General features: G+C 53.3%; 1 protein-coding gene across 4 annotated transcripts in view; it reads left to right on the top strand.

Annotated features, from left to right (window-relative positions):
* The first annotated feature begins 10,858 nt into the window (after window positions 1–10,858).
* Window positions 10,859–26,096, top strand: part of LOC141978397 (signal transducer and activator of transcription 5B) — a 44,014-nt gene continuing 28,776 nt past the window's right edge. The window contains exon 1 of one of the 4 annotated variants that reach the window (XM_074940457.1): window positions 10,859–10,928. The gene's annotated coding sequence lies outside the window, so the exon portion shown is untranslated. Of the gene's footprint in view, window positions 10,929–19,944; window positions 20,238–26,096 lie in introns of those variants that run through there. The other 3 variants (XM_074940455.1, XM_074940454.1, XM_074940453.1) reach the window with 3 other exon arrangements.

Below are 26,096 nucleotides of genomic sequence, written 5' to 3'. Positions count from 1 at the left end.
GTTTTTTCTAAACGAGGTGCTCTTGTTCTCCCACAGCAATGGGACTCACAGCAGGAATTAGTTACAGCAGAGGGGCGCAAACTTTTTCAGAGTCCGTCCCCCCCCAACCTGCTATAAAAACTCCATGGCCCACCTGTGCCACAACTGGTTTTCTGCATAGACAAGCCAGGGTCAGCGTCAGGGGGTAGCATGTAGGGCAGTTGGCTGGGACCCCATGCCACGGGGCCCTGCAAAGCTGAGTTGCTCAGGCTTCAGCTTCAGCCCTGGATGGCGGGGCTCGGGACCTGGGCTGCCGCCCTGCTTTGGCTTTTTGCCCTGGGCCCCAGCGAGTCTAATGCCAGCCCTGCTTGGCGGACCCCCTGAAACCTGCTCATGGCCCCCCAGAGGGCCCCGGACCCTGGCTGAGAATTGCTGAATTAAAGGAAGATTTGTGACCTGTGTTCTGCAGGAGGTCAGAGCACCATGGTCTCTTCTGGCCTAAGAAGCCAAAACCCGAGATGTGGGTCTGGATTGGCAAGGTTCCAAGCAGAACCTCCCGTCTCCTCCTTACACCCAAACGGTTGTGAACCGAAGAACCCAGCCTTACTCCGGCTCTGGCTCCGGTGCGCGTGATTGGTGCTGTGACCACACCAGATAGCCATGCAGTGTCCCACCAGGAAGCCCGCCCACGGCAGGAGCCACGGGAGCTCTCGGGAGAGAAGGGGCATGAGTGGTGCAGGGGATTGCAGCAGAGGTGTGCCTGGCTGCATGCACAGTGTAGGGGGATGAGCGAAGAAGGGCAGCATTCGCACCCCCTCATTTCCTCTGAAACATCTCTCTCTCATCTCCTGGCTAAATAGGTGCTTCCAGCCCTGGAGAATAATTAAGACTCCCCAAATGCCACGTAATTAGAGGGGAAGGTTGCTGTGAAAGCCACAAGCTCGCGCTCCACATGCAGGAGCCGGAGAGACAATTTTCTAGGAAATCAATTACAAAGCCTACGCTCCCTCCCCAGCTCAGACAAGCTGCACCACGGCAGGTCCTGGGGAGCTCAGCTGAGACAACAGAGTGCGTGCCTGGGTCTGGACAGTGCTCCAGCTGGCCATCGGTTACCCTCGTGGGCTCTTTTTGAGAATTCAGCAAAAGCAAAGCTCCTTTGCAGAGCAGCTAGGTCTGCTGGCCTGCCTTAGCCATGTCCACCGGAGGATCCAATCAATTTGCAGTTCTAGGCAGGATTCTGCAAAGGTTGCTTGGAAAAATCCACTTTTTTGAAGCTGTCATGTGGTGCCTTTGCTGTTTAAGAAATCCTTTTCATGCCAACCTGTTCCCCTGCAATTAACTCTCCGGACCCCAAAACTAGAGTGTCCTGCTATTAGGGACAAACCTGTGTTCCATTAAAAACTGCAGAATGCCAAGTGTAATTAAAAACTCTCAGGAGCGCGGTCTGACAGCACTGGAATTCCAGCCACTTCTCAGGGGCGTCAGTTCGCCTGGTGCTGCATTACAGGGGCTCGCAAGCGGAGGGGTGGGCGGTAGCAGATCAGGAAATCAGGGCAGATTCCACAGATTTGTTCCATTACCCCTCGTTATCCCTCCCCCGGAGTGAGCGTGCTGTTCACACGCAGGGCCCGGCACCTCTCCCAGCTGTGGCTGGCCTGGAGTTCTGTGGGGCACACCACCCTGCGGCATGCCACCCACACGCCCTTGGCCCCAGCCCAGACAGGCGTGTCCCGGTGGTGTTATCACAGTCTCTCCTCAGAGAAAATCATGCTCCATGCACTGCATCTTTTACAGGGACGGAGGGTGTGTCTTGGGATGGGCCAAACTGCAGTACCAGGACCCAGTGTCCGAAGTGTAGACCAGTAGTCCCCAAACTGTGGGGACTGCCCCTGTAGGGGGGCGCAGAGGAACACTGGGGGGGCCCAGGCAGCTCCCATGGGGGGGAGGGAGGGAGCGCCACCCAGCCCCACTCTGCTCCCAGCTCCACTCCGGCCCTGCCCCCAGGTCCAGACCCCCTGGCCTCAGCCACTGGCACCCAGCCCCGCTCCTGGTTGCAGCTCTGTTCCTGCAAATGGCCCCCAACTCCTGGCCCTCACCATGGGCCCATTCCCGGCCGCAGTCCCCAGCTCCTGGCTCCGACCACGGCCCCAGCTGCAGCGCCAGCCCCAGTCCCGACGGCAGCTCCTGGCCTCAACCGCAGCCCCACTCCCAGCCCCGGCTGCTGACCATGGCTCCCGGGTGTGTGTGTGTGTTGGAGGGGAGGCACAGACCAGGTACCAGGGGGTGGGCGGACCTGGGGCCAAAAAAGTTCGGGGAGCTCTGGTCTAGATAGAAGACGTTGGTAACAAGAGTCTCCTGTAGAGAAGCTAGGAAGAATGCTGCAGTAGCAGCTGGCAATCTAAGGCAGGATACAGACAGGAGACGCTGCCTCAGACTCCTGCTTGGGAAAATATTCCAAGAAGCTTGGAGGTGCGAAGAGACAGTGAGTGTGTGTCCATGTGAATATACAGTTTGCTCAGCTCAAATGCAAAGGGGTTATGCCCAGCCATACACCCTTTGACAGGCAAGACCTTTTAGGCTGGTGAACGGGAATTGCATGTGTCGCACCAGACCCTGAGCTGGGGTAAATCAGTGTCGCTTTGCTGACTTCCAGAGAGCTGTGCTGATTTATGCCTGACAAGGGGCTGGCCCCTGGTATATAATCTCAAAGAAATGCTATCCACTCCGCTTCATTTCCTTCCACCCCAAAACCCTCCACGACATCTTCATGTTGTGTTGCCAATTTTGGTAACCGAAACATTTCAGTTCCCATTTGTATTTTCTTGATTTGGGTTTTTTCTCCCCTTTTTTACTTCCCCCCCCATTTTTCCCACTGGAAACAAAAATGGAAAAGTGAGTGAAAGTGGGAAAAACCCACTTTTCACCCTTATTTACCATCTTCCAACTTTCCCTGGGGCTTGTGTATTTGGCTGCTGCTGTAAGAGAACTGGTGTCCATCAAAAGATTTCTCAGCCAGAGGAGTCTGGACATGTGCTGCAGGGAAAGCCCCTGAGCTGTTGATGTTAAAAGTGACCTTGGTTTTCTCAGCTAGATCAGTCACTGACCAAATGGCACTGCTGACTGGTCATGTGGATTTTGTATTGTGAAAGACGTTTGTTTGCTTGGTGCAACTTGCTGGTGTGTGTGTGTTTCCTTCGCAAATCTGGAGAGGGAGATGAATTGAATTTTCTGTTGACTCCCCCATTCTATTCCCTTTTTTTGGTGGAAACGGATGGAATTGGGAGTTTCTAGTGATTATCGTAAGCTTAGAATAACCCCAAAACCAGAGGAGAGGAGGCGGAAAGGCCCAAGGAATAGACTGTGGCATCCTGGACTCTGCAATGCGCCTTGCTGGGCGGCATAATCACAACTGGCCTGAGACTCCTTGGTGACTCCAGTACATGTATAAAATCCTTATTTCTCAAGGTTGTGCATGGCTTTTCTGTGGGAGTTTATGGGAGCTCCTGGCAGGGCTGACCCAAACAACCCCTCCAAAGGGGGAGAGAATGTTTGGCACGTTGGCCGGAACCGCCACAAGCGGGGATGGAAATTGGACAGTGGAAGAGCTGGGCAGGCTTCCTGGGCCAGCCGGCCTGTTCTTGCTGTAACTGGCTGACCCTGGGCTAAGGCCACTTCTGCTCTTCCCTCATTACAGGCTGCCCTAGGCATCTTGTTTAGGGTGTGGAGAGTCAATAGACAGATCTTGATGTTAATAGGGGTCGTTGTTATGAGGGGTGGGGCAGGAACGTGTTTTGGCTGCTGTTTGTCTAAATACCCCAAGCGGGGCTCTCTTTACCCCTAAACCCACGTCTCAACCTGCCCACAGCGCCTAGACACCACCGTGAGGAGTGCCATGGGAGGCACTTGAGAGATCCTTGCTTCCACTGACGACTGGACAGAGATCTCACTGGGGCCCACCAGCACCTGGCTGGGTAACAACAAAAAGCTTCTCTCTGAAGTGCCATCGCCCTGGTCCACAAGGCATCAGGGTGGGGAATCAAAGCCACGTCTGCCCCATGGCACCAGCTCCGTTTGATCTGTCAGCCTGGCTGGCATTGGAGAGTCTTGTGAGCAAGGGTCTGACTTGGTGTTTACTCTGACAAAACAGGTGTGTTCTTAACTGGGGTTAGCTAACCCAGGTTAAAACAGCAGGGGAGGCATGGCACCTCGGCTTTAACTTGGGTCAGCAGCTCCAGTTCCACCCAGGCTTTGACTTGAGCTGTGGACCCCAGGTGAAAGCAAAGCTGTGTCCTCACGGCTGTTGTAACCCGGGTTAGCTAACCCCAGTTAAGAGGACGCCTGGGTTTGCAGTGTAGACATACCCCTAGGCACCGAAAGGCTTCTGGTGCTAGCTGGGAGCGGGAAAGGCGGGTGTCACGAGTTTGCCAGACCTTGGTGTTAATTGTCTGCAGGCTGCTCCAAGGATGTAACTCACATTGGGTGGGCAGAAGGTGTGAGAGGCAAAGCAGTGGTTTGTGGCAGCAGCTGGTATGCTGCACTGGGAGCGGCTCCCTCGAGGGCGCTGGCTGTGGGATACGCAGCCCTCTGGCTCTCCGGCACTGCTTTGAACCCAGCCAGCCAGTGAAAATCGTGAATCAAGTCTGATGTGTCAGTGTGGAGCTGCTGGTCTGGTTCTTAGTGCACAGGAGTCCAGATGGCACCACGGTCCTAGAAACCAACCTCCTGGGGGCAGGGCAGCTGGGCAGCTGAGGGCTCAGGGGGCAGGGAGTGGGGTAGCACACCCTGCTCTGTGCAGTAACAGAGGACGTTGCCTGCAGGCCAGTGATTCTGCAGCTTAGTGCCAGCAGCGCTGAGCAGGCCAAGAGTTCAGAGGGGGCTGAGTGCCAGGTGGCTGATTCGTGAGCGCCCCTGGCCCGGGTTAGCCTCTTGCAGAAGGCAGGACAAAGTCCAGTGCCCCAGGGAAGGCTGGTGGCTACTGCTTCCACCCACCCGCCCCTGGAAAGGACAAAGGTGGTGAGGAGGGGCAGGCTGCAGCCCCGCCTCGTGTTCCCAGAGCTCTGGGGCAGAGGGAGGGCAGCAGGCTGGGAAACTCCACTCGGCCCACCCCACAATCATCCTCTCTCGGCCCCGGCAAGAGCCGGCCTGTTCAGCTGTTACGGGGAGAGGCCAGAAGGGGAGCCTGCGGGGCCTCTCTGAGACATTCCTAAAGCCGCCGGGCTGGGCTGGGCCCTGTGGCATGTTTGCAGGAGGTCAGGCTGTGGTTAATAGCCCTGTGGGACACCAGATCCAGTGCTGGGGACAGGCGCTCTCTGGACTGCCACGTGAGACCCAGTCGCCCCACGTTGGCAACAGAGGGGTGTTGCCTAGACACACCCAGACAGGCCTGTTTCCCCAGTGGCCGCCACCTTCACGGAATTTCACCAAAGGGGCCGTGGTGGGGGGTGGGGGTGGGGGTGGGGGCGCTCTGCCGAAAGCTGAGAACTCACTGGTTGTCAAGCCTGCTGTCGTGGTAATAACTGTCCTTTTTGGGGAAACAGAAAAAGCGGAGATGGGCTGCAGCTCTTGCAGTTGCTGTTGATGAAGTCTGATCCCGTTTCCCAAGGAGAGAGAGGGTGGGGGCATCATATCCTTTACTGGACCATCTTCTGTTGGTGGAAGAGACAAGCTTTCAAGCTTCACTGGGCTCTTCTTTGAGTGTCCCAGCTACATACGGTGGGACAGATTGTTAAGCATAAGGGGTTAACATGTTGCAAGAAACCAGTTCAAGTGAAGTGTGAAATTAACACTTCTGCAGTTCTGGGACAAAGGAGGGTTAGTAGGTTACCAACTGTTGAAATGAGCCGTCAAACCAGCATCTCAAGAAGAGACCATGATTTTATTAGTATCTAGCAGAGTTATGAATCTGAGTTCCCAAGCTTGTCTTTTGAAGGTGCTCTACGGGTTTCCTTTGATAGGTCAGATCTGGAGTGATCATTTTGTGAAGCGTAAAAAGAAAAGGAGGACTTGTGGCACCTTAGAGACTAACCAATTTATTTGAGCATAAGCTTTCGTGAGCTACAGCTCACTTCATCAGATGCTGTAGCTCACAAAAGCTCATGCTCAAATAAATTGGTTAGTCTCTAAGGTGCCACAATTCCTTTTCTTTTTGCGAATACAGATTAACACGGCTGCTACTCTGGAACCTGTCATTTGTGAAGCGTGTTCACCCACAGGTGATGGAATATTTTGTCTTGTATCATTTTCTTGGTGAGTTCATTCATAGCATAGCGATTGTCTGGTGTCACCCACATAATTATGTCTGGTGTCACCCACATAATTCTTGCATTAGATACACTTACTGAGGTGCACCACATGTTGTGACAGGTGTGTGTAGGACCCATGGATCTGGAAAGGTGTGTTATGGGGGATGTTGATCATCGTAGCTGTGGAGATATGTCTGGAGGATTTGAATCGGAACCCCTGGGCCAAGGCTAGCGGGGGCCAGATGGCTTCTTGATCGCAGCTTTTCGGGCTCAGTTAGGGCCAAGTGGTCTTCCTGGCTTCAGTGGGGCCATTTGTGAAGGAAAGATCTGTCCCCCGTGAGCGTGGGTGTCCACGGATGGCCCTTGGGAAGTTCTGTTCAGCAGAGTTCACAGGCTGGTGCCGGTAATGAAAGTGAAAGCCCAGCAAATCCCATGTGGCTAGCGAGACTGCAGAAGCAGAAGCAAACGCACTGAGTATTGCTTCCTGCAGCAGAACGCCTGGCTACAGGAGTCCAGGAACTGCCCAGCCGACGCAGCCTCTGGGCCATTATCCTGTCTCCCTCAGTGACCTACGCAGAAAGGCAAAAACCCCTCAGGATGTCCACAGAGGCAGCACAGGGCACAGACAGCTGCATCTTAGAAGCTGCCCCTGCCAGCGCTGCAAGGGGGCCCTGCACATTTGATGTCTCAGTGGTGCCTGTGACCATGGGTTAGTAACTGCTCTCCATCCCTTGCCCTCAGCTGTGTGGGGTCCCTGCTATGGAGAAGCACCATACTTACATGGGAGGGAGGGGGCAGCAGTGGCCCCACCAAGCATGTCAGTGTGGCCCAGGGAGGAATTGGAAGCCCAGGGGAGCTAGAGGAGCCAGAAATATCGCTGGCATCTCTTTCCCTTCTGTCTTCAGGAGCGACAAACCAACTTGCCTGGGCCCCCAAGGCCCACTTCACACAACAGGAAGTTCTGACCCCATTGCAGGGAAACCAAGCCACTGACAGTGACTCAGACTTACCGGAGTTACAGTGACCCGCCTTCGGGACATCCAGGCTTTATTATCGTAACTCTCTGCACTTAGGCATGAAACCACCAACCTCAGTGCTACAATTGGGTCAGAATCCAGCAGCCCGTGTACTTAGTAACACAGGCTGGTGTAAGACCATCCCGCAGTACTCCGCTTTGCCTTGGGTCTCCTACAGGCAGCTGTGCCCTGCAGGAGTAAGGACCAGGTACCATTACAGGGCTATTAAACCTTGTGCATGAGGGCTCACACCAATCTCTAACTACCAGAAACCAAGGTGAGACTATGTAGGGGCAGATTGTCCCACAACTGCTTCCTAGGGAGCCTTTTCACCTCCCTGGGAAGATGTGCTGTTGGAGGTGGGATACTGGACCTTTGGTCTGATCCAGTCTGGCAATTCTGACATTCCCGACATTCCCAATCAACACCCTAACGACTGCAATTGGGGACGCTCCCCTTATTCATGTGTGTCTAATCTATTTGAATCCTCAGCGGTATCCTGCAGCAGGGAGCATACGATTTTGCATTCTGCCTGTTTTCAACGGCTGCCTAAACAGACTCCAGTCTGTTGAATTGGAATTAATTTGCAAACTGGATACAATTAACTTAGGCTTGAATAAAGACTGGGAGTGGATGGGTCATTACACAAAGTAAAACTATTTCCACCCCCCGCTGTTTCTCAGTTCTTGTCAACTGCTGGAAATGGCCCACCTTGATTATCACTACAAAAGGTTTTTCTCCCAACTCCCCTGCTGGTAATAGCTCACCTTACCTGATCACTCTCCTTACAGTCCGATGAAGTGAGCTGTAGCTCACGAAAGCTCATGCTCAAATAAATTGGTTAGTCTCTAAGGTGCCACAAGTCCTCCTTTTCTCCTTACAGTGTGTATGGTAACACCCATTGTTTCATGTTCTCTGTGTATATAAATCTCCCCACTGTATTTTCCACTGAATGCATCCGACGAAGAGAGCAGTAGCTCACGAAAGCTTATGCTCAAATAAATTTGTTAGTCTCTAAGGTGCAACAAGTCCTCCTTTTCTTTTTGCCTGTTTAATGTCACTGTTCTTGTATTGTAGGGTGGAAACAGCATGCAATGAAATCTCCATCGTACACCTTCCACAGACCGCCTGGGTGATGTGACCGTGAGTTACGATCTCGAACAGCAAAGATCCAGCTGAACTCTGAATACAGCACAGTGAAATTTGGAAAAACCCCAAACTAAACCCAGCAGCTCTTTAGCTGATTAACCTGGAATAAGGAAGCCAGAAAACCACCATGATTTTGGGTGATGATCTCACTCCTACTGCACTTGCTTAGCAGTGATTTCCCTCCCAATTACATGCAAGTCCTTGGCACAACTAGTGCTGCATCCAAAAGAACTCTCTGTCCATCCAGAAAGCACGTTTCTCTCATGTTTGCCTGGCTGGAGCACACTGTAATGCAGGCAGTTATTCTGAAAACTGGATTATTCATTATGTTTTACCGTAGTGTCTAGTTTTGAGCTGCCAGGCACTGTGCACACACAGAACCAAAAGGTGGTCCTGCCCCCAAAGAGTGTACCAGACACAAGCCAGACCAATGCGGGGAATACACAGACATACTGGTCAGCAGTAACGTCTCTACACCTGCTGCCGCACTCGTGTTAATTTAGCGGTCAGTGTCACAGAAAAGGAGTTCTGAGCAGGGGTTGAAAGTGAAGAGTTATCTAGCTTTGAGGGGGTTTAGAGGGAGCTCCTCCCTAGGGTGAGGGGCAGCAGAAGAGAAAGCACAAAGGTGCTGGTCTGAAAATGTAACTAGTGGGTGATGGAGGCTGGCACCATGGGAATCGACTCTCGGCGGAGAGCTGACGGGTAGGGTGGGGTCCGGGGAGAGGCTGAAAGTGAAGGCAAGTAGCTTCCTTGCGATGCCGTAGAGAAGGGGGAGCCACTGGAGGGATGCAGAGACAGGAGTGCCATGGTCGAAGTGCCAGGCTAGGAGAAGGATCTTTGCTGCAGCATTCTTATGGGATCTGGGCGGGTAAGGCTGCATTTGTCAAAGGCTGCAAAGGCAGGAGAAGGGACTATGAGCCCATGTGTGTGTCTGGCTCTCAAGATGCCACTGCCAAGCCTCCGAGGGGGGCAACGGTGCAGCCCTTGGGTAACAGGGCTGTCTGGGCAGCGCAAAGCCCACGTGCTGCTCAGCTCTTCTGGGGGGGGTTGGAATGGGGTTTGTACTGGCCCCCGGCCTAGGGCTAAATTGGGGGCTCTTGCTGAGCACGAGGAGAAAGTGAAACTTCCAGGGGAACTGCACAGGAAGAATGTAGCTGTGGGCCTTGTACGGTCTGTGCTGCACAGAGAAGGCCTAAGAGGCTAGGAGATTTTCTGTGGTTCCTTTTCAGCCTTAGATAGAACAAAGAGCTCGACTCTCTTTTCCCTGGTTTTATTTGAGGTCTCCCTGGAGGAACCAGGCAGGGGGCTTGGGAGCCCTCTTAGCTCTGCTAGCTAGTCTGGGGCAAGGGTCCTGATGCTGCCGGTCTGCCCTGGAGGCTCCCATGGCAGTATGGGGCCCTTGGCGTCACTGATGCCACAAGCCAACCCCTTATCCTGCCACCCGCAGAGGGGAAGCCAAGCCAAGCCGGCAAGAACTGAAACCCCACCTCTGGAGGGAAAGGCAGCTGCCCTGTTGTGTGAGGTGGACTGGCCCCTGCCCCTGCCCCACAGAGGGGCAAAAGGAAGCACAAACCCCATTGCTATTTGCTGGCAAGTCACCTCTACTGCTCTGCGGGGGGGGAGAGGAGGGCGGGGGGAATGTGGGGCTGCACTGGGGACAGGAGGGTGAGGGCAGGGAGGAATGTGGGGGCAGGTAATCAGGGGAGCTCACATGGGGAAGGGAAGGGGGTTGGGGAGGGGACTGTGGCATGATGAAGGGCAGTGGGGTGCAGGGAAGAAAGAAAAGGGAGCTGCCGAGGAGGGCAGGGACTTAGGGTGCAATGGGGTCAGTGGGGTCTGTGGGGGAAAGGGTAGTGGGTACCGGGTGCTGGGCCCAGAGGGGGGGCTCTGTGGGGGGCGCTGGGCTCGGGGGGCGGGGCTCAGGGGGGGCTGAGGGGCGGGGCGGGGGGGGTTGGGGGGGCCGGGCGCTGGGCTCGGGGGGGGGGGCGCTCGGGGAGAGGGGGGCGGGGCCGGGCGCTGGGCCGAGGGCGGGGCCCGGGGAGGGGCTCGGGGGTGCCGGGCGCTGGGCGGGGGGGGGCTCGGCGGGGGGGCCGGGGGCTCGGGGGGCGGGGCTCGGCGGGCGCTGGGCCGGGGGGTGGGGGCTTGGCGGGGCCGGCGGCTCGGGGGGCGGGGCTCGGGGGGGTTCGGGGGGGGGCCGGCGGCTCGGGGGGCGGGGCTCGGGGGGGCCGGGCGCTGACCCGGGGCCGGGGACTCGGGGGGGCCGGCGGCTCGGGGGGCGGGGCTCGGGGGGGCTGAGGGGCGGGGCGGGGGGGCCGGGCGCTGGGCCGGGGGGGGTTCGGGGGGGGGGCCGGCGGCTCGGGGGGCGGGGCTCGGGGGGGCTGAGGGGCGGGGCGGGGGGGCCGGGCGCTGGGCCGGGGGCGGGGCTCGGGGGGGCCGGAGGGGGCAGAGCCGGCCCCGGAGCCGAGTCGGGAGCAGCCGCCGCCGCGGAGCGGAGCGAAGCGGAAGCCGGGGCCGGAGCCGGAGCCGCCCGGCGCGGCCGGAGGTAGGAGCGGGCCGGGCCGGGCCGGGTTTCGCTCCAGCTCCGGGGCGCCGCCCCCGACGCTCGCTCCGGCCGCCCGCGCGGGCCGGGCCCGGGGACCCCGGTGGGGCGGGGCGGGGCGGGGCCTGCGGGCGGTAAACAAGGGAGGGCGGCAGCGCGCGGCCTGGCCGGGCCCGGGGCGGCGACACGGACAGACCGACACGGTGACCGACTGACAGGCAGACACGGACACACAGACACACACTGACTGACTCTGACTGACACACACAGACACACACTGACTGACTCTGACTGACACACACAGACACACACTGACACTGACACACACACTGGCACTGGCTGACTGACACAGGCTGACTACCATGGACGGGCTGACACTGCCAGGCTGTTGGGTGAGACAGAGGCCCAGACAGACAGACCGTCACCGGTCTGGGTCAGCCTGAGTGGCTGTGGGGAAAGAGAGGCAGGAGGAGCCCCGTGGGGCGCAGGTCCCTGCGCCAGGAGGTGGCGGGACCCCCATTCCCCTCTCACCTGTGGCTGGTGCTTCCCCACCTGCACCTTGAGCCGTGAATGCAGGGGGTGGGTTGCTTTGGCTCTGGCTCCCCAGTTCTTGGGGTGGGGCTGTGAACCTGGTGAAAGGAGCAGGGCATTTACGTCCTAGACGCAGGGTGAGGACATTCCCATGTGCTGCTCTCTCCCCTCCTAAATTCTTGAAGGAACCTCACGCTCCCTCCTTCTGGAAGAGAATGGTGTTCCCAGAGCCATAAGAACGGCCAGACTGAGTCAGACCAAAGGTCCATCTAGCCCCGTGTCCAGTCTTCTGGCAGTGCCCAATGCCAGGTGCCCCAGAGGGAATGGACAGAACAGGGAATCATCAAGCGATCCATCCTCTGTCTCCCATTTCCAGCTCTGGCAAACAGAGGCTACGGACACCATCCCTGCCCACCCTGGCTAATAGCCATTGATGGACCTGTCCTCCATTAACTTATCTAGTTCTTTTCTGAACCCAGTTATAGTCTTGGCCTTCACAACATCCTCTGGCAAGGAGTTCTACAGACTGACTGTGTGTTTGTGGAAAAAATACTTCCTTTTGTTTGTTTTAAACCTGATGCCTGTTAATTTCATTGGGTGACCCCTAGTTCTTGTGTTATGACAAGGAGTAAATAACACTTCCTGATTTACTCTCTCCACCCCAGTCATGATTTTATAGACCTTGATCATATCCCCCCTTCGTCATCTTTTTTCCAAGCCAAGAAGTCCCAGTCTTATTAATCTCTCCTCATATGGAAGCCGTTCCATACCCCTCATCATTTTTGCTGCCCTTTTCTGAACCGTTTCAGATTCCAATAGATCTTTTTTGAGTTGGGGCAACCACATCTGCATGGAGCATTCAAGATGTGGGTGTACCCTGGATTTATAAAGAGGCCAGGGTTAGTGCATGATCTCTCTCGTCATCGGGGGGTCCCCGTTCTTAACTGGCACTGTCCTGTCATCAGCCTGGCACTCTTGTTCCGCCTCTGTGCTGCTCCGTGCTGTAGTTCAAAGCGCTGCATGAAAGTCTGGTCCTGGTGATTGCACTCGGGATAGTAGCTGATTTGGCTAGAGCCCGGGGTGTCTAGTGCATGAAAGCCACTCCCACCAGCTGTGTCTAATTGAGCAGTTTGGGAACAAACCAGCTTCCACTGTTTTGCTAGCTCTGGCGATGGTGCTAGAGTAAGGCCTTGCTTCCACGTATACAGTGCAGACCCCAGCGCAGCTAAAGCAGGGCACCCGCTACCTCCCCCCGTGTGGCTGAGGTTTTGCCAGTATGACGGTGCTTTTACCCGCATAGCTTATTCCCATATGGGAAGGACAATACGTTATATCGGTACAAGGCACCTTTATACTGGTACACCTATGTCCGTAACAAACCATCCCCCAGCCCACATAAGTATGCTGGTACAAACCCTGTGGTTGGCCAGACGTAAGAGAGGGCAAGAGTGTGTGTGGCTGCCGCGTTGTACAATGGGGCGCTGACCTGGTCAGGGCCTCTAGGCCCGACTGTAATATGCATAGATGATAATATTTTCAACCTGCTTGAAGCAAAATTATGCAACATGGTGGTAAAAAGGCTTGTGCTTTCTCTGCATCAGAGCTAATGCCGTGATAGGAGATCATCTGAAGAACCCTAGCATAGGAAGACAAGGAGGGCAGGAGGTCTTGCAGAGTGGGTGAGTCAGTGACAGGGCAGAGGAGATGCCAGCCACGGAGGACAATTTGAACAAGTAAAAAGAAATGGAATGTTTTGTGTTGTCAAAGCCCTGACCCTGTAATCGGACCTGTATGGAGCCCCATAGACTTCACCAGGACTATGTGCAGGTGCATGGGTCTGTCTGCTCAGGTCCAGTTGTGGGATCAGTTATAGGATCAGGGCCTAATTGTATGGTTCTGAAATGCACAGCCCCCGGATTGCATTGCCCAGAAACCAAAGTGAAACCAACATCTTGGTTTTAGAGTTGTTTTGTACCTGCCCTTTGAAGAGGGGATTTCTTCAAACACCTGCTTCACATGAGCCAGGATGGGGTGGGGAGGAAGTGTTAAAGTCGACCAAGAGAGGTAACAGCTTTGTAAATATTTTGGTCATTGTGAAACTCAGTGTCACTAAACCCGACGTAAAAACCCCCAAACCTTGGGTGCAGGCTGTAGGTAGTTTTTGCAGTGTCAGTACCAGGGCCTTACTGCTGGCAGTGTGTTTGTGTGGTGAGAGCAGAGACAAACTACTTAATTCAGTTCTCAAGCTGGTTGCATAGCATCTCTGTCTCTTCCAGTGAAATTCACATCCTGTCTCACAGAGCCGGCATAACCTCTGTTCTTATCCTAGGTAAGCCCTGTGGGGTGTGAAAGACAGGTCTCATGTGGCCATCACCCAGTGTCCTTTCTAGAGTGACATCCATACCATGCTTGTGGTATAGGGCATTAGTCTGAAATGTTGGACTTCTCGCTCTTCCCTACAACACTATCCCTTCCCCCAACCGACTTCAATACAGACAAGGTGCCTTGGCCTGGGAATGATAGGCCAGTTAGGATTGACTGGCATGGTAGAGGGCCTGTCCTGGAGATGACTGTGAGGATGGTGGTGAGAGTTCAGCCTGCTGCCTCGCTCCAGGTACAGTTTGCATTCCCTGTTGTACCGTGTGAGAAAGTGGATTTCACCTCCTCAGCTTAAACCTCTAGGGCATGTTGCTATAGGCTTTATTATATATTATTTGTATTGTCATAGCACCCAGGAGACCTACTCATGGACCAGCACCCCATTGTGCTAGGCACTATACAAACAGTACAAACAAGATGGTAGCATGATACTATTTGGTACTTCCCCCATATGTGTCTCTTCATACGTAGGTGTTTCATTTCCTAGCCTTGTGTGTCATCTTGGGAACTGGGCTGAGAACAGTTGAAAAGCTGAAATCCAAACAACTGAAGAAAGGGTAATTTTCATTTTTTTAATGAGGCAAAGGGACTTTTGGTAGCTTTTGTTTTCTTCTCTATTTGGTTTTTAACATTACCATTTTGTTTCAGAATCAGTAATGGTTGATAGAGTGACACTGCAGAAAAACCTGTAGGGCTTAGGGACAGGGACTGTTTGTAAATGGCTTCTGGCTGTGGAAGGGAGATCTGATACTCGTGTAGCACTTCACACCCTCCTAATGCGGGGCAGTCACAAACAAGGCCTGGTAGACACTCCCTGATGCAGCAGTGCAACTCCACACACACTCACACCCTCCCATGCAGACGTGATTTACACTGGTGCAATGTGACTTGCACCAGGGCAGCTTACTCCAGTTTCAGACTAGGATAGGCAGCAAGGTGCGAATTGAGTTGGCAGTGATGCAAATCCACTAGTGGTGGATGTTCCAGTGTAGACAGGCCATCACTAGTCACCTCCCTGCTCCATGACTGTCCCTGTGTTACTGAAGAGGAAGAAGAGGCCTTGCCCAGGGTCACCCAGGGAATTACTGACAGTCTGGGAGTAGAATTTGGGAATTTTTGGGTGCTGGGTTTCTGCCCAGACCACTAGACATACTGCTTGGAACCCAGGGGGCACGAGCAGCAGGGTGGATTACCTAGGTCTAATCTGCAGAAACTCTACTTACATGGTTGGTTCCCAGTCTGGTAGCTCTCAGGATTGCGCAGGCTGAATCTAGACTCTGGCCCCTTTCGAGGCCGGGGTCTCGCTAAGTGCCAGTGCCAGCCCTGTACCAAGCTGTGGGTGGGGCAGAGCTGTGCAGCACTGGCTGCCCCTTACAATGCTCTGCTCCATGTTGCATGTTGTGGAACGTGTTTAGAGCAGGCAGGAATCTGCGGGATCTTATTTCATTCACCGCACTGTCCTGGGAGCCGAGCTGGGGGCTGCTCGGGGGCTTGTGAGTAGCAATACACCAGCTCCAGCCTGTTGGGCTGTTTGCACCTGTGCCTACAGGCCAGGCTGCAGTGCCCCTACTGTATTATGAGCTCTCTTGGCTTGCGCTGTGCATGGCGTCTTAGGAGTTAAACCCAGGTTCTGGGAACACCCCAGGGATCAGTAACCAAGCCCAGCTGAAGGCCCCAAGTTCGGTTGTTTTTTCTTTGCAGTAGCACTCGCTGCATGCCAGCACCTTTCCAAACATGTAAGGACAGCCCCTGCTCCAAGGGACTCGCAGCTGAATGACAAAGGTCGGTGGAAGCGGGGCACAGACAGGCAGTTTGCGTACAGCTCATACACAGATCCAGGAGATTCACCATCGCAGCAGGGCAGAGGTGTCTTTAAGAGGGACTGAAATGTGGACAAGCTGGGGCCCTGCAGAGGAGCTCAGGGTGGTTCAGTGTTGCCTGGGGGCCGCCTGGGTAAGGATTGGGAGAGTCTGGTGACAAAGCTGGCTGCCTTAGCAGAGTACAGTGGCAAAGAGAAGCTGCTCTCTAGTTTAGAAGCAAAGTTTCAGAGACTTTGGGGTATTTTTGTTTGTTTTGCTGAAGCCTAACGTACAAACCCTTCCCTTTGGAAAAGGAAAACCCTGCGGAGACAGACAGTGGTGGAGCTGCAGATCTCAGCCCCCTATGACAGCAGGAGACTGGCCTGTCTAATGTCCAGGCACTCGGATGTGAGGAGCAGGAGGCAGCTTGGCTGGGTGGGAGTCAGCTAGATTCTAACATTCATTTACGAAGCGAAGCTTTTTCCCAATTTTTTTGCCTCAGGGATGTTCAATTTGTCCCTGGAAGAGTAAGAAGAATCTCGGCTTCCGGCAGCACTTTGAGCTGCTGTCCAAGCACAGGGCTGTTGAATTGTGTTGGCGCTCAGCACGCTGGCTCAGAGCACGTCTGAATGGCTGCCTCTGACTGTGGGTGTTTTGCTCCTGGGGAAAGCAGACCCTGCGTGGCCTGGTGTTGCTGCATGTGTCTGTGGGCTCGCTCCTGCGGGATCCCCCAGCGAGGCCTGGACCCGGGATGAGTGGCTGCTCCTCCGATTCAGTCCCCTGCTGACTGGGTGGCTACTGTAACTCGGCTGCAGGGTATTCGCCTGGTGTGGTTTCAGTTCCCTTTTCATGGTGATATTGAGAAGAGGGCGGACCCCTTGTTCTGCCTTCCGTATCTCAATATTGGGCTGACTCAGTGATGCGGGTCCTGTTTCAAATTTCATCACCACCTGTGAGGGAGCGGACCCTGGGTGGGTGTGTGTGTGGATGGAGCCAGCCAGAGACACTTCTTCCCTCCGAGGCTGTTTGCTCTAGGGAAGTGGTGGGGCATAGGGACACTGGCATGGTACCTTTCACGGAGTTCATAGTATATATGGTTAACTCCTTGAGTGTTGGTGAGGCAGAGGGCGAGTGTCCTAGGGCTTGTCTATGCATAGAAACTGCACCGGGATAGCTCACACCTCTTGGCTGGCCTGTGTTCATGCTGTGGCAAGCAAGCCGCATCACTTTTGAAACTTTCTATCCACATGGTGCTGTGCTGCCCTGATTGCAGCCCGTCCGTCGCTGTGCAGGTTGGTGTCCCAGGATATCTTGTCCTGCCTCCAGGCCAGCAGCGTTCTAGGCCATTTCCGGGGTGGCTTTGTGACGCTGCCTGGAGGCTGGAGGAATGTGCATTGGGGTCGTGCTCTCAGGATGGATGAGGGAAAAGCATGGACTGCAGTCAGAGGCGATGTGGAAGGAGGTGCCAGGTGTAAGGGGCACTGAGAGAGCCTGTACTGCCCTAATGGACAAGTAAGACTGTCTCCTGCTCATGCTTGTCCTGCGACAGCCCTCTCTTCCAGCCCCTAGGGGCACCTCCTTAAAACCACCTTGCGTGCCACCCCTGGGTTTGGCATCAGACCTCCAGCTATGGCATGCAGGATCTGTACCTCTCCGACTCCAGTGTCAGAAATCAGCAGAAGCTCTTGAGTGTCAGTTGGGGGCTACCGTGTTCCCTGCGGGAGCAGGTTTGCACCTGCGAGAGAGCGGATGCCCACGGTTTGATCATGAAGAGCAATTGTAGAGTCTCTCGCCTTCCAGTGCGAGTGACAGTCCTGTAGGAGAGGACAGGGTGGCAACAAGGCCATAGTCGCGGTGCCTGGGGCACTGTGGGGGATGTTTGCTCTGCTGGTCTGGGGATGGAGTCCAGCCGCCGCCAGAGTTTTCAGCACTTGATTCGCTGCCATATCTCAATGGAGCTGCCTTGCCGAGAGCTGGGGAAGCTTTGACCCCAGATAAGCAGTGAAGTCTCTGCTCATGGGGTTTCCCTGCTCTGTCTAGCTGATGCAAAATCCCTGCTCCCTGCGCTCACCACTGCATAGGTGTGAGGAAGCAGTTGGTGGCTGTGCTGCAGAGTATGGTGAAGAAGCACGTTTGACTCAGAAATGGCTTTCGAGCTGAGCAGGAATTACTGTAGGGGCGACTTGCACCGGAAAGCGCTTCCGCGTCATCCAGGTGGGGGACTGTCCCTGCAGAATTCAGCCAACAGCCAGGTTTTCCTAGATACATTGGAGCATGCTGGAGAATTCGCTTGTACGTTCTCTCTGCGCTGGAGAGCTGTGCAGCTAGGGTCGGCAGAGTGGGAGTCTGATTTTCTTATGATTGCAGCAGATAATGCTGATTTATTTTTAAGCATTTTTTTTCAATTTTTATTGATTTGAAATTTTCACAGTTGCAGGAAATTTTGGGGGTGTCAGACAATTATGTAATGACAGTGTCTAGTAAGTTCTCGACCAGAATTTTGCTTACTTTGCCTACCTGTAAATTTCAGTTATTACTGATGGGAGTATTTTTTCATCGGGCTGTGTGTGTACATTGAAATCGAGGTTTACCAACATTTATTGATTAAAATCTAATCCTTCCAAGCCTATTTATAGCGTTGTTGAGAGAACCCTATAGAAGTGAGCTCATTCTCTACTAAATTCTATAGGGGGTTAGCGTGATTTCTGTAGGATCCCCATTGGTTTCATTCCCATTAAATTCTTTAGGGCCTTACATTTTAAAGGCCCTCTCTGCTTGGTGTAATGGTATTTCTGTGTTTGTTTTGAATGCACCCCATATGATGCCTTGGGATGCATACCTTGGGAGCATTTCGTATGGCCCCTAGCATCCGAGAACCTTCCGGGAGGGAGCTGTGGGGTCCAGCATGCTTTAGGATCTCCAGGTGAAAAGGCGGTTGTAGCAGTGCAGCGTGTTACCCTCTGGTCTCTAGAAAGGCCCAGGTGGTGCTTGGGGCCCCGTGGCAGGGCTGTGAGATGTAGGAAATGTGAGTCAGACACTTGAGGGAATCCACTCAGCTGATTTTAAAAGCCGCTTTCTTGATGGGTTTGGCTTGAAGCCACAGGCAGCCAGGTGGGGGTGGGACCTGTTCGCAAGAGGGGGCAGGAGCGGGAAGTCCCAACCGGTGGGGCACTCGTTGCAGTCCAGGGAGGGCTCAGGTCTGTCCAGCCCGTGTCCCTGACTGGTTTCTGCTGCTTTCTGCCTCTTGGCCACCCCGGGGAGCCTGCCCCTTCCCAGTGCTCTGGTGCAGCAGGCTCAGCGGATGGGTGGGGGCTGGGCTGGTAGCTAGGCAGAGTGCATATGGGGCCCCTCGGGCATACTGCTCCTTGCCTCGAAAAGGCAACACTGTCCCAGCTGGATGCAGTGCCTGCTCTGGCGCTGCTGAACCAGAGCTGCCTGCAGTGCTTCACCCCAGCCTCAGGCCAGTTTCCCCCAGCTTCAGCTTTTCCTCCCCTCTAAGCCATGGCCTGGGTGGTGTCATTGCTGAAACCGGACGTCATCTGGGGATCTGGGAAGCAGTCCGAGCATCAGGAGGGTTATTTGAATGGAGGAAAGTCACTGGAAGGAACCTCAGTTCGACAAACACCTGGGCCCCCTTCCCCAGTCCTGGCAGCTCAGACCTTCGCTCTCAGAAAGAGAAGCATGCGGGATGCTTTGAGCCAGACCCCAAGGGAGTCCAGCAGCTTCTGTCCCCTCATGGGGGTTGGGTTTGTTTGTTTTCCAACAGGAGCAAAACTCCTCGGGGTGGCGGAGAGAGAGAGGGACCATCAGTGCCAGGGTGAGGAGAGGCGGCTCACTTCGAGGTAGTGGTGCTGGTTGAACATAAGCCTGGCCCTCCTGATTCTCTTATTGGGGGGCTTCCCTGAGACCTCGCTCATCACCCTCCTGCTTCCCTGAGCTCCGTCTCTGCTGTAACCTGAATGCTGCCGTTGAGCCAGAGGAGTTAGCTGGATCCTGGGGATCCCTTTGCTCGGCTGAGCCGGGCTCTCGGGCTCCTCCTTGGCTAGACAAAGCAGCTGTACTGTTTTCTGACATGCCTTTCACATGGTGGGGAGCATATGTACAGACCAGGGGCTTTATTCGTGCAGCCTGTTCGCCCAGGAGCAGCAGGTGTGTTGGAAGGGCCTGAGCCGGCTCTGCCTGCCTGAAATCGGCATGCTGGGTGCAGGGATGGTTTGAGCCTTGCAGCCTCTGCCCCTTGATAGAAGGTGCTTTGCCTTCAGCTGCTTCTCCCTGCAGCGTTGGGAAACCTCAGGGGGAGGCGCCTATGTGTACACAGCTTCCTGGACGATAGGGGTGAGCTGAGCGGCTGATAAAGAGGAATCCGCCCATCTAGCTGCACCAGAGAGGGGACGGGAGCGCTTATTGCTTGCAAAACAAAATATGGTCGTTGGTGCTTGTTTCCCCTGCTGCAGCCGCTCACGTTCGGCTTAGTCCGGGGTCCAAGTTTTACCTTTTAACAGCAGGCTGGATTCCCACCGGGGCTGTACAGCTTCTTGCAGTGGAATATTATAGTCCAGCCGTAACATGGTCACGGATTGTTCTTTATTGAAACAGTTGGTTGGTAAGTTTTGCAGTCTCTGCTTTCGCTCTGGCTTCTGAACTCACTGCTGTTGTGACATGGACATTCTGGTTTGCGACATGGCTGTGTGTGTATGATCGGGGGATTGCTAGGGTTTTATTAGACACTGTGGGTTGCTGGCTCTCGGAGTGCTCAGTTCTCCATTGTTGGTGTGAAAGCTGAGTGCGGTGTACACATTCCTGTCTGTCTACTCCCCATGATGCACAAATGCTGGCTGTTAAGCTTTGCAAGGGGGGAAGGGAGAGGATTCTTGCCTTTTGCGTGTCATAATCCCTTGCCCAGGCTGAGAACGGGTGTCCAATGCTTGCGCGTCTCTCCCATTTGTTGTTGTTTTCTAAAACGCAGCCATGGCATTTCTCGTGTGCGAGGGGTGTGCTGGGCATGGCTTCTGCAGCCTGACGGGCTTCTCTCCGGCACTGATGAGCCCATTAGTCATCTGTGCCTTTTATAAGTGCTTAGAATGGGAGTGCTTGCTTTCCCAGGGCAAGGGCCTGCGATGCCATGACAGTCCCGGGTTCTTCGGCACTGGTCCCTGTTTCACAGGAGTTCTGAGGGGAAGAGAGAGCAGAAACTGCGCATGTTTCTGGTAGCTCAGGTGGCAGTGGGGAGGAGGGGGAGGTTGTCAGATAGGTTAATACCAAAATTTCCCCTTAGGATTCTTAGGATTGTCATCATATTGGAGTAAGCGCCCCTTTCCCAGGATCTGTGCTGTGCCTGCCTCCCAAAGGGCGGTGTGGTCCCCGCTCCGCTCCCCCCACCTCTCCATCTCCCTTCTGTATGGCACATGGAATGAGTTCCCCCTACCGCCAGCCTGCTGCACGCCGGCCAGCTCATCACACCAGTTCTTGCTTTGGGCCTCTCATTTTTCCGGGCCCCTCTGTTAGTCATATTTCTAATTTTAGTCTCCATTGTTTTTAAAGTCCCTTTTTCAAATCTGCTCTCCAGGGACTTTTGTTATACACGTGTCTGCCTTTAACCCCCATCAGCAGCCGTTGGTTCAGCATGGTTGTTTGGTGTGTTCAGAAACGCTCCTCTTATTTCCCAGCAGGTTCCCAAGGATCCGTTGATTTTCCATTTCCACTGAGCTTCCTTCGTTCTAGGTCCATGGTTCACAGTAGCCTACTCTTCTTCCCCCTATTTAATGGGCCTTGTGGACCATTCCTCTTGCTTTGTTTGCCATGCGGCTTGGTCAGGAGTCACTCAACACGGACAGAGTAGGGCTATGGAGCGTCGATTTCTGGAGTGCTTCAGAAAGCCAGAGATGTTTTGGGGTAGGGGCTGCAGGCTCTAGGGTGGCCCAGGTGGGTTCAAACTATTCTTGCGGGACTCTCTGGTCACTGAACCTTGGCCCGGGCGATTTCTGTTATGCAGTCGCTGTTGTGGGTGCGAGAGGCTGTGGGAGCCTGGGCTCATGGGGGAGACACACACAAATGAACATGTCGCATTTTTGATGAGACGAGAGAAAGCTTCATCCAAGCGCAGGCCTGTGAGCATGATGCCAAATCCCAAAAGCTTTACAGACAGAGACGCCTTCACAGCTCCTGGGCCATCGAGTGTTCCAGTTCCCAGCCCCTGGCAGGGCCCCAGGGACGTGCCAGAGCTTGCGTGGCGTGCAGCTGACAGTACCAAGAGAGGGGTGTGAAACTGTTCATTGCAATGGATGTCAGCAACAAAGGAGTTAATTGCGGCTCGCCTTTAACCTGTAATGGGCTAGGTGCCTGCAGTCAGAGCTGGTTTCCAGGGGTTTATTGGCAAAGGAGGGTCAGCAGGGCTGTGCTGGGCAGGTTCAGGCAAGGTGTAGATATGCTGGTCACTAGTCTGGAGTTGGCACATGGGTGTCCGCATGGCTTGGGGGTGCTGGTCCATTCAGTGCAAAGGGTTCATCTCTGTTGGCATTGGCATCCCAGAAGAGGCTGTGCCTGCCCTTGCCCCATGAAGGGTTTAATTGAGAGTGGCCCCAAGCTCTTTGCAGACAAGGGCTGGTTGGTTTGAGACATAGGGCAGTTAGCCCCACGCTTGGCATGGCTTTGCAATGCCCCGGGCTTGCCTGAAACTTGAAAAATATGAGGTGGCTGCTTCCCAGGGTCCCGTCTCCCTTTGTTCCTCCCCCGGTCGGACAAGGACACTTCCCCGTCTCCCTTTGTTCCTCCCCAGATCGGATGTGGACCCTTCCCCGTCTCCCCTTTTTGTCTCTAGTTGAAACAGAAGGCAAACCTAGCTCTGTTTGTCGGGCTGTGCGTCTGTGATGTGCCCAGCGGCCCTGCGAAGGCCCAGTTACTGGCAGTGGTATCGGGCTGCATTAGGGTTAGTTGCTGATAGCCTGACGTACCCGGTTCCCCTCCCCAGGGTGTGGTCTGTGCCATGTAGGAGCAAGTCACGTTCTTGCACTAAGGCAAGTGCCAGTTCTGCACTTGCTCTGAGGTGCTGGGAGTATGTCAGGTGTGCGGGGGACCAATGGGTTTTTATGTCATTATTCTGGGGGGCAGCCTCTCCATAATGTAACATCTAAAGCTGGGGGCAGCTTTGCACAGAACAGTTTTCCATTGAAAAATGCAGGTTTGTCGAAATCAAAATGTTTTGTGGGAATGTTTCAATGTCAATTAAAATGTTGATAGAAAAAGTCAAAATGAAACGTGTTTTTCATATTAAATTAGTAATGTTAATACAATGTTTATATACATATTGCATTGTGTTTCATATTTTAATACAATGTAAAAGTCAAAATGTTAAAGTAGAAACAAAATATTTCAGTGGTCCCAAATAAAAACAGTTGTTACATTTCATTTTGCAGGAAATTTTGAAGTTTGGGCTTTTTTCTTTTCAGTCCAGAATGGTTTTATCCCAAAATGTCAGAATTTCCCATGAAATAGAAATCCCAGCTCCTGAACTTTAGTCAAATCCAAAACTCCTCCCCCCCATCTCAGCCTGGAGGACAGTCTGTTTTCCTTTGCTCCCCTGTCTGATCTGACCACCCCTTTCACTGGGTTTCCAGGTAGCTTCTCTCCCCACACAGAGGTGGGGTGAGGTCGAAGTCTCCTGCAGTGCACTCAGGGCCCAGAAGAGCAGAGAACATCAAGAAATCCCAGTGGAACTGGGCACTGCCAGTTTGTATGCGACCTTTCCCCAGGTTACTATCCCTTGATTCATTTCACTGGGCTGCTTTGTTGCTTCTCAAGAGCTTGGCGCTTGCATGCCACAGCCTGGCTTACCCACGCCGCTGCGGTGCCAGAGCCCAGCTGGTCCCTGCTGCTGTGCGGTGCCTAGCGCTGGGTCCTGGAGAACAGGGGCTTTTGCTGCCCTGAGGCCCTGGGAGTCAGGTGTCTTTCTCTTAACTGGATACACATTGGCCATGAATCCGCAATCGAAAGAAGCCTGGTTGGTCATGTTTCTCCTTCAGGCGTCTCTCTGAAAAGCCCAGCTGCTTTGCTCGTTGGCTGGGGAGGCAGAGCTGCCGTGGCCATGCCAGCAGAAGAGAGCCAAAAAGCCCTGGCTTGGGACCCAGGAAGGTTCAGAGAGCAGCATGTGGGCTGGTTCACTCCCCTAGCTGGCTGATCGGCACCTCAGCAAGCTGTCGCTATTTTCACTTCAGACCTTCAGAGTGGGGGAGGGGGCTGCCCTGCCCAGCAACTGGCTGACTGCAGCAAAAGATATTAATGGGCAAGCTTAGGTGCTGGTGGTCTGAGCCTCTGTATGGCTTGCCCATCTTGAGTCCCTGGGAAGTGTAGCCTTGTGCAGGAGGCGTTCTGGGAGGTGGATCTGCAGCACAGACCTCTTGCTTTCTGAATGCCAAGATGGCTTTGATCCTGGCTGTGTGGTCAGTATGTCTGTAACAGATGGCTTGGAAAAGGAATCGTGTGCAAGGATGGGCTCTGAATAGAGTGTCAGATCTCTGGTGTGGCCTTTACTGAAAGGACGGGTGCAGAACAGTAACGTCTTGGGGACGGTGTGGCCAAGCTGGCCTGAGAGTCAGGAGAGCTGGGTTGACTTCTGGCCCTGCCACTAGCCCATTGTGTGATGTTGGGGGAGTCTCTGCTCCTCAGTTACCCCATCGGTGGAATCACTAGCCTCCTCTATGAGGTGCTTGGAGATCCCTGTGTGCAGAGCATGGTCAGGGTTGTGCGGCAGCGTGATCTGGAGAAATGTCGGTGCTGGGGTTATGAGCTGACGGGCTTGCGTTGCCATGCATTAACCAGTGTGTGGCAGATGCACACGTGTGGAAATGTGTTGTGTAGCTGATCTCACTTCTCAGCTCTTCTGTAAAAATATTCGATCTAGGGCTGGCAAGCGATTAAAAAAATGAATTGCGATTAATCGCGCTGTTAAACAATAATAGAATACCATTTATTTAAATATTTTTGGATGTTTTCTACATTTTCAAATATATTGATTTCAATTACAACACAGAATACAAGTATACAGTGCTCACTTGATATTTATTTTTGATTACAAAAATTTGCACTGTAAAAAACAAGTTTCAGAGTAACAGCCGTGTTAGTCTGTATTCGTAAAAAGAAAAAAGAAAAGGAGTACTTGTGGCACCTTAGAGACTAACCAGTTTATTTGAGCATGAGCTTATGCATCCGATGAAGTGAGCTGTAGCTCACGAAAGCTCATGCTCAAATAAACTGGTTAGTCTCTAAGGTGCCACAAGTACTCCTTTTCTTTTTTCTTTGTAAAAAACAAGAAATACAATATTTCAATTCACCTAATACAAGTAGTGTAGTGCAATCTCTTTCTCATGAAAGTTGAACTTACAAATGTGGAATTATGTACAAAAAAATAACTGCATTCAAAAATACAACAATATAAAACTTTAGAGTCTACAAGTCCACTCAGTCCTACTTCAGCCAATTGCTCAGACAAACAAGTTTGTTTACATTTTCAGGAGATAATGCTGCCCGCTTCTTGTTTATAAGGTCATCTGAAAATGAGAACAGGCGTTCGCATGACACTGTTGTAACCGGCATCGCAAGGTATTTACATGCCAGATGCGCTACAGATTCATGTGTCCTTTCATACTTCAACCACCATTCCAGAGGACATGCTGATGATGGGTTCTGCTTGATAGCAATCCAAAGCAGAGCGGACCGATGCATTTTCATTTTCATCATCTAAGTCAAATGTCAGCAGCAGAAGGTTGATTTTCTTTTTTGGTGGTTCGGGTTCTATAGTTTCTGCATCGGAGTGTTGCTCTTTTAAGACTTCTGAAAGCATGCTCCACACCTCGTCCCTCTCAGATTTTGGAAGGCACTTCAGATTCTTAAACCTTGGGTCGAGTGCTGTAGCTATTTTTAGAAATCTCACATTGGTACCTTCTTTGTGTTTTGTCAAATCTGCAGTGACAGTGTTCGTAAATCAAATAACGTGCTGGGTCATCATCTGAGATTGCTGTAACATGAAATATTTGGCAGAATGCGGGTAAAACAGAGCAGGGGACATACAGTTCTCCACGAAGGAGTTCAGTCACAAATTTAATTAACACACTGTTTTTTTTAACGAGCATCATCAGCATGGAAGCGTGTCCTCTGGAATGGTGGCCAAAACATGAAGGGGCATACGAATGAATGTTTAGCATATCTGGCATGCAAATATCTTGCAATGCCAGTTACAAAAGTGCCATGCAAACGCCTGTTCTCACTTTCTGGTGACATTGTAAATGAAGCAGGCAGCATTATCGCCTGTAAATGTAAACAAACTTGTTTGTCTTAGCGATTGGCTGAACAAGAAGTAGGACTGAGTGGACTCCTATGCTCTGAAGTTTTACATTGTTTTGTTTTTGAGTTCAGTTATGTAACACACAAAAATCTACATTTGTAAGTTGCACTTTCACGATAAAGAGAT

This window comes from Natator depressus, chromosome 27 (assembly GCF_965152275.1).
Source record: "Natator depressus isolate rNatDep1 chromosome 27, rNatDep2.hap1, whole genome shotgun sequence".
Lineage (NCBI taxonomy): Eukaryota > Metazoa > Chordata > Testudines > Cheloniidae > Natator > Natator depressus.
This window is presented reverse-complemented; position numbering and strand designations above follow the sequence as displayed.